We start from the raw sequence: 11,063 nt of genomic DNA, 5'->3' as shown, positions 1-11,063 counted from the left end.
AAAGCGATGATAATAGAAAACCTATAGAAAACCAAGACGCCAGGGTGAACAACGACTCGCCAAGATCTTGTGAAAAAAGCCAAGGAGTGGTCACACTGCTGGTGGCAGGGAGGGGCACTGCATCAGTGGCACAGTCGTGCCTCCAGAAAATAATGCAGCCAAGTAGCCAGAGGCTGCATATGAATGAATAAATAAATAAATAAATAAATAAACTAAACGCTCAGGTGTGAATTCGAAACAGACCGATCCAGAGGCGACAATTATTTAACCAACATTCCTGGACGTCAGATATTGATGAAGAAATTAAATTAACAGACAATAAACAGGAAAAAAAGTGGTAAATAAATACTCGAAGAGGCATAAAGAAGACAGACCTTCTTCTTCTTGGACAAACAAAACAGCTAACCTTGTTCGGACATTGATGAAGCGTCGTCATCCTCGTCGAGATGGTCCAAGAAGCGTCTGAGAAATCGAGATCCCTGGTGTGAGCAGCGATGGATCAAGGTCGAAATGTCCACGTGGCATCTGGGGTAAGCCTCGGATGGGACAAGGAAGGAATATTAGGGACGTGTCCCCAGAAGCCTGCGGTGGTGAACTCGGTGCTGATGTGGAGATAACAGGTGTCAGGACTCATTCCAACGGTTAATCTTAAATGCTAACCACCGGCGTTAACCACAACCATTCAGCAAAATGGTCGGTGAGAAAGTCCACACGATTCCCTAAATGGTCCAGTAAAGAGGCGTCCATGTTAATGGAGGTAATTATAAAAAAAGAACAACAACATAATCACGAAATAATGAGAAATAATAATTCCATCTTCTGATTGACATGTCGGAGTCGTTGGACAACAAGAGATGCGTCTTTCGAAAGTTGAAGATCTTTAAACAATATCGACTTCTGTTTTTTTCAATCGGTCATCTGGTTCGTCCTTGGTGAGATCTCTTACAGATCAACGCCATGGACCACCCACCCAAAAGAGGCGCAGACTTCGTGCCACCATGATCAAGACCAATATGCGCACTCGTCCTTCGACGCCTCCAAAAGTGTCCGGAGTTTCGGTCATGTCTCTCGGAATATAAATGATTAAAAAGTACACTTCATTAATCCCTGATCATGAAATAAATAATACTTCACCATCATTATGCGTCCGCTCATCGGTTGTCACGTGACTAGCTTGTGCGGTGCTCCTTTCACATCATCATATGAGAACTTTTCAAAATGTTCCACCAACGACATTGTCCTCGGATACCAAGAACTGCCAACTGTATTTACTAAAGTAAATTTTAAAAATTAGATATTGAAAGGTTGAATTAAAACTTTGAAGTTTATTAGACTGCAAGTAGATACAATCCATCACTTCACTGAAATGGATATTGAGGAGTAGGGTGGGGTAAACAAGAAGGGGAGAGGAGAGGAGGAAGGAGTGAGGATAGGGTGAGAGGACGGAGGAGGAGCAAGGAGGGAGGGGAATCGAGGCAGGTGGGGGAGCGAGGAAGGAGAGGGGCGCAAGGAGGGAGGGGAGCGAGGAAGGAGGCGGAGCGAGGAGGTGTGAAGGAATGAGGAAGGAGAGTGAGGAGGTGGGGTGAGGAAAGAGGGAAGCGAAGGGGGGTGCAGGAAGGGAAGGCAGTATGAAGGGAGGGCAAGGGAAGCCAGTGTGAGAGGAGGGTCCGTCCAGACTTAACCACAGTCTGGACACGTTCAGAGATAACCACCGTCCAGATGACAGGTATACAAAGGGGAGGAGGGAGAAAAGGAAGGGGAAGAGAGAGGGGTCGGGGAGTGAGGAGGGGGGGTGAGGAAAGAGGGGAGCGAAGAGGGGTGCAGAAAGGGAAGGCAGCATGAAGGGAGGGAAATGGAAGCCAGTGTGAGAGGAGGGTCCATCCAGACATAACCACAGTCTGGACACGTTCAGAGATAACCACCATCCGGATGACAGGTATACAAAGGGGAGAAGGGAGAAAAAGAAGAGGGAAGTTTGGTTTTTGTTTTTTTTGAGATTTTATCCCTCTATGTTTTTACATTTTTCTTTCAAAAAAAATTTAAATTTTTTTGATATAGATGTGAGCTATAATATTCTGTCGTTAACCACATCCACATGGGTGTGATTTGCCCTCAATTATGTTGAGGCAGGCTCTCCCCCATCAGGCTGATTGACAGATATGGTCCCGCCCACCCCTCTTGGTCCCTCAATGACCTACCCTTGGTATGCAGCTCTGCCTAATTTGTGAACTCTTTTCAACTCATGAAAAAAATCGAGTAGTCATGGACCTCCCCACTGTAAAATGTAGTCAATACATGTTTCATTTAAGTGCTGAGCTCAAAAACCAACTTTGAGTTTGGCTGTTTGAAAGGAAGATGAAGAAGAAGAAGAAAAGAAGAAGAATAAAGAAGAAGAAAGAAGAAGAGGAAGAGGGAGAATAACAATTACAAAAGGACTGTTTTGGGTTTAAGTCAGTTTTGTAGCTCAGCTGTGCTGCCCAAGAATTTAATGAGTGATGTTACCAAAGGTGGGTGGAGGTTATGTTTTCACACCTGTCTGTCTGTTTGTTTGTTATGGTCTGTCTGTGAACAGGGTATCTCAAAAAGTTATGGACGGATTCCGACAAAATTTGATGGACAGGTTGGGTGTGTGACAAAGATGAAATGGTTGGATTTTGGTGATGATCCGGATCCAGCAACGAGTTGGATGTGAAATCCTCCACAGATGACTGGTACGTACTTTAAGATAACATATTATCTTGGTGGAGTTTTTTTTTTTTGAGGATTTGTTTCGCATTAAACCTATTTTGTGCCCATGCCATCCCCGCATAGGAAATCTATACCGACTTCCTGATAATATAGTAGTACAAAACGGTTTGTATATCTTTCCAGTTGTTGTCCGGGCGCCATTGATGATCGGTTTCCATCCGTGTGGTTCTCGTTCCATGTAGTTCTTTGCAGCCCATACTTGCACCAGGTTACCCGGGAGCACACTCACTCCCCACATGTGACACAGAAGCAGTCATAGCCTGCAAACACTTGCATTCTTCTCAAATCTGACAGCAGGTTATCCTCATTCAGCTATTTGTGCCATTGCTCGTCCTCTCGAGGAAAGGGGCAAACATCCAACACACATGAGTTGTAGCAAGAAAGTTTGGAGTAGTTTTGCTCTTGTTAAATACCAATGTTTTTTTCATTCCAATATACAAGTACATGTAGTTAGTTTGGTTGGTAGGATAGCTGAGAGGTCCACACACTTGCTTCTGAGTTGTCCAGCCATGGTTCGAATCTTGACTTGGCTATAAACTGTCACCGTGGTGTTCCACATGCAGGTCGAGGTTGTCCATCACAAGGATGTTCAGCAGGAGAACCCGTCTACTAGCACTGGTCGTTAGTTGACTGTTAAATATCCAAGGGTGACATGTCTTTCATGAAGAGTAGGTGTTATCATCAGCACTGAACAAACTACCAAATTTCTGTACTGACTCAACGTTAGGAAAGCACGTGACCAAATGCAGCACAACCCCCGTCAAGAGACTTCTTTGGGAACACTGACGATCGGTCAAGATTCCAGTACATTGCTGATGATATACTGTCGTTCAGATTTTTATTCTTATTCATGGTTTTTTTTTTGTGTGCACATTAGTCGAGGCTCTTGGAAGAGCTAGTACAAGTACACTGAATGGATCAGGACACAACAGGACAAAAGCAACAGTTGAGAGAGGGGGCAAACACCAACAGCAGAATTGAAGGCCAAGATAGAGGGAGGCTTGGACAAACAATGGGTGTGGGAAGGAATGGGCGCCAGGAGAGGATGCATTGGAGTGGGAACTCTCAGGAGGAAAAACTGGAAATTTGGAAGGTGGAGCGATTGGGGTGAGTTACCAATTCCATGCTGGGGCAGTGGTGTATTATAGAGTCAATAGTGAGACTGCCATGGTGGTTACATTGGCCATTAATAGTTCTTAGAAGGCAAGATGGTCAGTTCCAAGGTCGACAGCAGTGAATTAAAAACCTAAAACAGGTACAGGCTCAAAGGCCTAACAGTGAAAGATACTCCAGAATCGTTAATATCGACATGGCATGTTGGATGGCCAGCTTTACTGCTCGAACAGTGATGACAAGTTTCATTTTACCTATTTTTACCTTTCTCAAGGTGGGCAGGACAGTCAAACTTTTATTTAATTTGTTGTACGAAACGCATGTTTTTGCGTTATGTGGGATGACATCATCCAATGTATGTCACTCCACAAGTGACATCACCATGTCGTGCAGGTGCCTTTGTATGGCCGAGAGCTAAATAAATTCCTCCAATGCCATCGATCCATGGTTGAAGGTGGAAGCGGTGAAGCTCACCGGAGTGACGCTTCAGGTGACAGAGGAACCTTTGTCCAGTCTGAAAACTGTGTTATATGGAACTTCCACACAACCCCTAAGCGACGTGTTCCATCCTTCGGTTGGACTGACCTGACCCCCCATCCTGGCAGTGGAGTTGCACTGCACATCAATAACTCCATTTCCCACTCACTATGTACTGCTCTTACACCTCCCAAACACCAGGAATACCTCTAGCTGGGACTTCCCCTCCACGCCCACCTTATGTTTGGCTGTGTGTTGTACCGTCTTCCCAAAAGTGAGTCCTCCATCGACTTCTTTCCCTCACATGGCACATACAAAATTTTCTTTTAATCACTCATCCCAACTCTCTCTTCCTTATATGTGGTGACCTCAATTGTCACCATGCTAATTGGCTTGGTGTCGAGACCTCTCCCACCAGCCATGGCACTTCTGCAAAGGACTTCTGTGACGCCATGGGTCTGACTCAATCTATGAACTTTCCCACCTGGAATTCTCCCAAAGACAAATCTTCCCTTCTCGACTTGGTGATGACGAACTTCCCTTCCAATGTATCTTGCTCATCCTCTGCCCCAGTTGGCTCACCTGATCATTGTGAAGGTCAACATCTCTCTCGCCAGTCTCAGATATCCTCAGCGTCGGTGAGTCTGGCAGTTCCCTCAAGACAACTGGCAGGGACTGCAAGCAGCCAGAACACTTCAGGACTGATCTCCTATATCCACCACGGCTGACACTAATTCAGCCTGGGAATTTATCCACAGAAATCTGCTCTCTGATGCACAGATTAATCCCATCTCACCTTCGGTTATCTTCCCCATCTGAATCCTGTGATGAGGGTGTTGCCTCACAACAACTTGCATTCTTCTCAAGGAAAGCAGATTTGACAGAAGGCAACCTCAGATCATTCCATAAAGCCTGCAACAAGTGTGTGCACTCTCAGCAGAGCCAGAAAATAACATCTGCCCAATCTCAAGAATGAACTTTCAAACATATCTCCCTCCTTTAAAACCTCATGGCACCTTGTTAAGTCTGTCTCTGGTGTATGTTCCCCCTTCCATCCCTCCCCTCACTTCAAATGGCACCACAGCCGACTCCACTCGTGAGTAAGCCAAAGCCTCAATTCTGTGTTTGCTTCGATTTTTTGTCCCTAATGTCTGTATGTCTCTGTCTCTCTGTCTCTCTCTCTCAACCTGTCTCTGTCTCTGTCTCTGTCTCTGTCTCTGTCTCTGTCTCTGTCTCTGTCTCTGTCTCTCTCTCTCTCTCTCTCTCTCTCTCTCTCTCTCTCTCTCTCTCTCTCTCTCTCTCTCTCTCTCTCCCAACCTCTCTCCCTCAACTTCCCTCAACCTCACAACCTCAACCTCTCTCAACCTCTCACAATCTCTCTCAATCTCGCAAAACCTCTCAACCTCTCTGAAAGAACCGTCCTGCAAATCCTCCCATCTAATTTCTCAACAACCCTCTGAAAGGAGTTCAGCCACTCAAACTCTTGGGTCTCACTCTTAATGAAACCATGATCTCTCTGGGTAAGGCACGTTTCAAAGTTGGCCTCCAAAGCCAGATGCTGACTGGGCATCCTCCGTCATGCAAAGTCCTTCCTTGGCGCACCACCTGAACACCTATCCACCTCCAAGGCATTCATCTGCAACTTCCTCACCTGTGGACAACAGAGACGTTTCCCCATGCTCCTACTGTTCATTTTGGTCTGTTATTTCCTCATCCATTCTGTGTTCCAGCTCTTCCATGAGCCTTGACTGGAAATATAAAAACGAGAAAAAAGTGCTGCCCAAGATTGGTGTTCATAGAAGCTTATGTGAATTAGTGTGTGGCCCAAGTCTTTCAAGAACTAGCTGGCCAGGCCTGATGGTGGACTGGAGCTGATTTGGGCAGGAATTTGTAATGTGTTCGAGGTGCCGGTGATAACTCCTTCACTCTTCAGGAAAGACCACCCACCAAGTCCAACATCTTTATCACTCACCTTTATCATTATCACCCACCAACTAATGCAAGTAGGCAGGACCCCCAGCTTCATGCTCATCTGTTTGGATGGCACAATCTGTGATCTTGCCTGTGAAACACCAATCCAGCAGTTTATTGTCAGGTCACGACTCAAACCCAGAATGGACATATCAAAAGATAGGTGTCCAACCTCTGCACTGTTTGTCAGACATTACATCTTAAAATGTAATGTAATAATTTATGGTATTTACCTATTTTTGTCTCCTCAGCCGACTCACTTCCCGTGTCCTGTGCGTACGTTCCTTCTCATACCTCCTGTGTGATTGTTCCTTGTCTATTTCTGCTGCATTCTCCCTTGCAGGGCAACTGCCTCCACTCAATAGCCAGGTCAATGTCACCCCGCTGTCAGCCATCTCTCTCCCACATGCTTCAATCTCTGTAAAAAAACAAAAACATAATATAAACAATTCTTCAGCAGCACGCGATAGAGTGCATACCTCCGCCAGGCTGAACAGTTTATGTTATATTGTTGTGAGCTGGGGTTCGACGGCGACAAACGATCACCAGGGGGGAGCAGTAGGGTCGTCTCGACCGAACACCCCGGAATTTAGGTCGTGACTCTCGGATAAGTCTGAAAGGTCACGGGACCCTTAGCGGACCGTGGTCGCCAATATTTCGATGGTGTGGGGTCGGGTTAATTGCCTAATTTCAATATACCTAAGTACCCACGTCATCTAACGACTGGGGAAAACCACACCCTTGACGGACCTCGGGCGGAAAGAGCCGATTACCGAGCCCGATCCGGGTGTAAACCGAGCGGGAATTACCAAGATCCGTCGGTCCAAATAAACAATTTACGGCACGAACAGCCTCCCGAATTCCCAATACGCACCGTGCTAAAGTTATGAAAGAAAGTGACAGACAACGAGCTGGTACATTGAACAATTGGGGGGTTTATTTCTCATGGGGCAGGGGAGCACAAAGACTGGAGTTATCCGAATATGAGAAATGCAATTTACAAGGAACAGGCACTTAGCAGTTTCTACTTACAGACGGGACACACACACACACACACACACACACACACACACACACACACACACACACACACACACACACACACACACACACACACACACACACACGAAATGGACCCCGTGGGGTCTTTACTCGGTCCCTCATCCCAGGAGGGAAAGGCGAGCTGGGGACCAGGGTCTTGTCGGGGACCTCTCCACCTCGTGTGGTCACACCTGACTCCAACACACCACGGTGGGTCTCGAACCCACGACCCGAGGTCCACGGGCCCATGACCCTAGCTGCTCGGTCACCACCACCACGAGGAGCCACCGCAAAGCACCGCAGACTACGACCGAGACCAAGCCACCACGACCAAGACCAAGCCAATCGCCACGATCACTGCAGTACTCTGGTCTTGACAACCACTCTACTCTTCTTGCCAGGTCCAAGGGATTTCTTCCCCTCCCATTCGCCTCCTGATTGGACGAAGGGTTAACGGGCGACCAGTGGCTTCCCCTCATTGGTCGGGCCGAACACTCCATCTGGCTAAGGCGGAGCCGGCCCTGAGGTGATCGGCTTCCTGATTGGACAAGGGGTGGAATCGGAGCTGAGGCAATTTGTTGGAGTTGTGCGGCTTCAAGATGTAAAAAAACCTGACTATAAAAGAAACCCGCAGTGCACACATGTAATTACCATTAGACATGGGGGTGGTGCCCAAACTATAAACATATACTTATCGAAATAACGGAACTGCGGGGGCTCTGCTAACTGTCTGTGTGCACAAGGCTCCCAAATCTGTAACACTACCCCCCCCCCCTATTTACAGACTCGTCCCGAGTCGCAAATTTTCGTGTGCCTTGCACGTGTAGGTTCCCCCCCCCCTCCGAGTTCATTTTACCTATGGATCCCTGGGTCTGACATTTGTATACATGTCCCAAAAATAAATAACCTAGTGTGCTGCGTAACTAAACTATCAGACTCACACGGACAACTTAACTAAATTGCCGGCGCAAACACAAACAACAGGTGGGTTGCAAAACTTATTTACATTTTTACCTACTATTTACACTAAACATGGCCCAGGACCTGTTATCTGTGGAAGGAAAAAGTCATTGGTGCAAAACACACAGAGATGGGTGCACGGGCTGCACAATTTTAGTCCCTATGGTGTGGCTGCCTGCAGGGCAGTCCTTGCAAAACACTGGAGATGGATGGGCCTGGCGCACATGGTCGAGATGACGACACAGGGGCAAATGCAACAAGAGCAAGCAGGCATGGGGTCAAGGCAAAGGCAGTCAAATAAGGCATGGCAAATGCGGACCAGAGATACAGCACACTCTCAGGTCGGTTCATGAAGCTGGCCGGCCTCTGGTCTGGTCCGTGAGGTTCTGGAGGGACTGCGGTGGTGCCGGCCGGTCCGGAAACAGGCTCGGACCTAACCTACTGTCTCCCCCCAACCTATCACCTTTGCCTGTCTTTGTCCAAACCCACTCCCTTAGTTTGCAACAACAAAATTTAGACTTCCCCCTTTTTATTTATTTATTTTTTCTTTTATAATTGCTTGTCCCTAACCCTCCTATTGTCTTTATTTGGCTAACCTATCCTGTCCATCTACTCCCAACCCCCTAGCTCCTTCCTGAGGGGAATAAGGTAGAGATTCGTGACCTGTCTCGAGGCCCAACAAAGCCTCAGAATAGCCTCCACAGAGTTCAGCAATCTTCCCACAGTGAGTCCAGCGGCCTACGGAGAGCGAAGGGATGGATGGTGTGAAGGGGTACATTTCCTATCTATCCTAGCATTTATTAAACTTTAAACTATCCCCGGAGCTTTTCAACACGCCTGTCTCTTTAAACTATTGGTTCAAGCAACCATGATTCCTGTCGCCTGTGTTGGTGTCCATTATCAATTTGGGCCTTGCCCGCAAATTTTCTCATGTCCTTGCACAATCTCGTGGCTGGGCAGCGTGGCACAACTAGCAGGGACTTCTGTCTGCCAAACTCAAACTACAGCACCCCCGGGCCCTGAGGCTGTCTCCGAGCCAACCTGCTCCCTATGAACGTGGGGAGTGCCCTTCCCGGCTACTCCCCCGTATATGCCCACGTGGCATTCCTGGTGCCCGGGTCCCATTCAGAGGGTCGCCCGTGCCCATTACACTAACCCTGTCCCTTGCACCCTAGGCCTACTCTGGCCGACTAGTCCGGTGCCCGGGGTGCCCTCTACTCAATATCCACCTTTCAACATCCACTCTCCCAGGCGGTCAATGGACTCCTGCACCCTTCAAAAAGGTTTTGAGCCTTCTTCCAACATCAACAACAAAACGACCTCCGCTTTCGTTAATTTAACGAACCCACTAACTAACATTACACTGACCCCGGGGTCCCTTGGGTGGGATTCACTCCTCCCCCCAATCATTCGTTCACACCATGCATTCCACATTCACTCCATTCACACACTTGGGCCCACTGTCCCACATTCACTCATTGTACACATTTTTTTTTAAATTCACTCACATCACTCAAAACTGCCATTCTGCGAACTAAATTCCCTTAACTAACTCATGTTCCCTGTCATCCCTTACACTAATGCACATTCCTTTTAACTCTACGTAGCGAATCTACGTCCCCACTACACATTCCATGTCGGTCCGTGTCTCCCAAATCCATTTCTATATCTAAACTAAATTCCAACTAACTTGTTCCACGGGCCCCATGAGGAACTGTTCCTGCCCCATGAGGCCGGTCTATCTACGCTACACCCTTCGCACTAACTAATGCTCCTTTGCCCAGGCGAGGATGTTTGCCACATCCTGGCCGGGGATCATGTACTCGGGCAAGGCCCACGAACCTTGCATCTCCAGGGCGGCAGTTTTCAGTTCGCCCGTCCCTTCCTTTCGGGCGATAAATAAAAGCGTGTCGTCGACCCGTCAATCGCAACAAGCGCTCGCTTTCGCGGTGTTCCCCATGTGAACCGCGCGTTCCTGACCCGGCTTCCGTACCGCGAGATCCCCGGTGACATCACTCACACACCGAACCTGCACGGCTTCCCGTGCAGGCCAGCCCGAGCATATCGTCCCGTGGACCCGCTCCGCGCATTCCGCGAACAGGACACGCAGCATGCAGCACGTGATGCCCCGCACACGCAACCACATGGGAACCCGCGTGTTCCAAATTCATCCGACACTCACTCACATTTTAACCGTCCACGAGCTCATCTTGCCCAAATGCGGAACATTTCCGCACCGGATTCCCTCCACGCAGACGCGCGCACGAGGGCCGTTCACAAATTATCGTACGGGCCTCGGACGCAGCGTCTCGCGGAACCGGCGCGGTTACCGACATAGCTCCACTACTTGGCTCGCTACACGTGTCTCCCGTCTGGATGCAATTCGTCCCCCTCTTTTGATTTCTGTCTCCGTCACTTCCTTTAATTTTTCCGTCGTCCCCTCGTGTTCGAGTTTCTTAATTTTCCCCCTAATTGGCGTGGCACCGCTCGCCACCTCGACCTCACCCGTCCCCATTGCGGACCGAACACATTTTGCACTCCCCCCCCGCCCCCGACTCGGTCGTTTCCCCATGTGCAGGCGCCATTTTCCAATCCATTGTCTGCATTTCCTCTCTCCATGCCTGCATATCTGCATCCATTTTGCGCTCCCATCTTTGCATGTTTGCATCCATTTTTTCGTTTTGTTCTTGCACATCACGCCTCATTGGGCTTACCATTCCTGCCAGCATTGCCATCAACTGGCCCATGTCAAG

General features: G+C 48.3%; 1 long non-coding RNA gene across 1 annotated transcript; it reads right to left on the bottom strand.

Annotated features, from left to right (window-relative positions):
* Nucleotides 1-406: 406 nt before the first annotated feature.
* On the bottom strand, nt 407-10,698 carry LOC147008852 (uncharacterized). The gene is made up of 3 exons (XR_015053350.1): nt 10,497-10,698; nt 6,543-6,727; nt 407-536 (listed from the first exon to the last, which is right to left on the bottom strand). It is a non-coding gene; the product is annotated as an uncharacterized LOC147008852 (long non-coding RNA).
* Between the last annotated feature and the right edge of the window lie 365 nt (nt 10,699-11,063).

Source organism: Eptatretus burgeri, chromosome 18 (genome assembly GCF_056783735.1).
Source record: "Eptatretus burgeri isolate ZD-2024b chromosome 18, Ebu_testis_v1, whole genome shotgun sequence".
NCBI lineage: Eukaryota > Metazoa > Chordata > Myxini > Myxiniformes > Myxinidae > Eptatretus > Eptatretus burgeri.
The sequence above is the reverse complement of the archived record's forward strand: the minus strand, read 5'-3'. Positions and strand labels throughout refer to the sequence as shown.